This window comes from Pleurodeles waltl, chromosome 11 (assembly GCF_031143425.1).
Source record: "Pleurodeles waltl isolate 20211129_DDA chromosome 11, aPleWal1.hap1.20221129, whole genome shotgun sequence".
NCBI classification, from domain to species: domain Eukaryota; kingdom Metazoa; phylum Chordata; class Amphibia; order Caudata; family Salamandridae; genus Pleurodeles; species Pleurodeles waltl.
In genome coordinates this window covers 938,001,112-938,003,299 of record NC_090450.1, presented here as the reverse complement: position 1 = coordinate 938,003,299, position 2,188 = coordinate 938,001,112, and the positions used below count along the sequence as shown (strand labels likewise).

Below are 2,188 nucleotides of genomic sequence, written 5' to 3'. Positions count from 1 at the left end.
TTAAAGGTGTAAATGAAATGCAGCAAATGCAACTGTGTAGCTCAATGAAACGGCTCACCTGCAGTAAGTGCTGTATCGAAAAATGTAGTTTACCATTTACATTTCTTTCAATGATTACCATGCCTCCTTGGTAAACATTTGAAGACATGCTTTAAGAATTCGTGCTTCTTCCATTTCCACACCACATCGCTAGCAGCATGGACCCCATCTTCACATGAAGAGCATCAAACCTGTAACTAGGATGCAGCGCTACCTGTGCAACTATTTAGCATAAAATTTCCCAGAGTTCTCTACTCGCCGGTATGGAATATTTGGGGCAGAGAGTGGACGGAACCTGATAAAACAATCCTAACAAAGTGTATTATTTTGCCTGTTAGAAGCCAGTGGAGGTGTAGTAATTCTTGGACAACTAAACGTTTCCTTGGTCTTTGTATCATGAGGTGGTACCCCGAGACGCACCTTTATTCGCCTTTTTATTGTTAGCTTTGCGCAGTGGCAGTATCGTAGCCAATGAGGTCTAACCGAGGCGCGATTATTGCTTATTGAAAACTTTACCCAATACCCCGCCATGACGATTTGAAATATAGTCGATATTGGCAATTTTTGACAGTCTCCAAGGAGACTGAATATTAATGTATAAAAATAAGATTTTTTTTTTGTAGTTTATGTGAACGTGTTGGTGTCGGCTAGACCGCACAGAGTTTATTTTCTTTTAGTTCACTGTTTTCGATTTAGTTTTAGTGTGTCGGAGTTTCTGCATCCGGCAGGAACTTTCAGGATGCTTTCGTCTTGATTAGTTTTCGTATTTCTGTTGGAAGCCGTTTGTTATCAACAGGATAATGCGGAGAAAGTTCGCTCAGACTGTATGCAGTGTTTGAAACAGAACGCGAGCTGACGAAGGTGTCGAGCGTGACTTTTAACGTTATATAAAGTGGCATATTTAGGAGCCCCTAGCGCCTCCTTGCTCCACATTTGCGTCCTTTTTTTTAGACGCAAATGTGGCCCAACGAGGCCAAAAACGCCACGCCGTTTTTTAAATGCGACGTTACCATGGTGGCGTTAGGGTGGCGTTCAGGGGCTCAAGAAAAGTGGCCGCTCCACTTTTCATAAATCTGCCCCAAAGTGCATTTCTAAAGCGCTTCAGGGCACAGATGTTACCGAGCTCAAGGACAGAGGCGTACCATCTATTGGTACAGCAGGTGCCCAGGGGGCCGCTTTAACCCTAATTTTTCCCGTATTTTATCATTCAAACAGCAACAAAAGGGCCCATTTCCTTCCTTGCACTAGGGACCATTTTTTCACCTGAGAGGGATGAAAAGCTATAAGGTATATTTGAGAGCCCCTAGCGCCACTTTAGTCCTGCCATAGCGTCATTTTTTTTTTACGCTAAGGCAGCGTTAAAGTGGCATTTTCCCCGGACCGTATTTACAAAGTGGCTCAATGCATGCATTGCACCACTTTGTAAACCCTTGCGTCATATTATGTATGGAAGGATGCCAGGAGGGCGTTCCTGCACTAGGAGAGGCGTAAAAATGGCACAAAGGAATCTACGAGATTCCTTTGTGCCATTTTTACCTGCAATTTTTAACATTGTTAAAAAGAGGCTGACATTGGTTACAATGGGCCTCTGGGTGCTTTGCAGGGTTAGCGTCATTATTGTTTATGCTAATCCTGCAAAGCACCGGACTAGCGTAAAAAATTATGAGGCTAGTCACCCTAACTACTGCCATGGTGCGCCGTATTTTAAATACGGCACTACCATGGTGGCGTGAGGGGGGCGTTAAGGTGCGCAGGAAAAATGACACTGCACCTAGTGCAAGCACAACTTTTCATAAATCTACCCCTGAGCGTGTATGCCCTGTTTGAATACTACGACAATGAGGTCACACAAAGATTCCTTGCATGGTTGCCTCGTCCAACTCAGCTACCAGATCCGGCACATGTGTAGACTGCACGAGCACAGGGCACAGAACGTACACAGCGGCATGTACCATGCACGCAATAAAACTTAGGGACAGATTTATGAAAAGTGGAGCTGCACCCAGTGCAGTGTCACTTTTCTTGCACCTGTAGAAAAGCACCCTCTTTTTGGCATGGTTACCCCCATTTTTTGCCTAATGTCAGTGTGTTTTTAACTGTGTTCACTGGGATCCTGCTAACTAAGACCCCCAGTGACTGTGCTCTCTTT

General features: G+C 44.5%; 1 non-coding gene across 1 annotated transcript; it reads left to right on the top strand.

Moving 5' to 3' along the window:
* The first annotated feature begins 481 nt into the window (after positions 1–481).
* LOC138266682 (U4 spliceosomal RNA) lies at positions 482–622 on the top strand. Its single transcript, XR_011199615.1, has one exon. It is a non-coding gene; the product is annotated as a U4 spliceosomal RNA (small nuclear RNA).
* Positions 623–2,188: the final 1,566 nt, after the last annotated feature.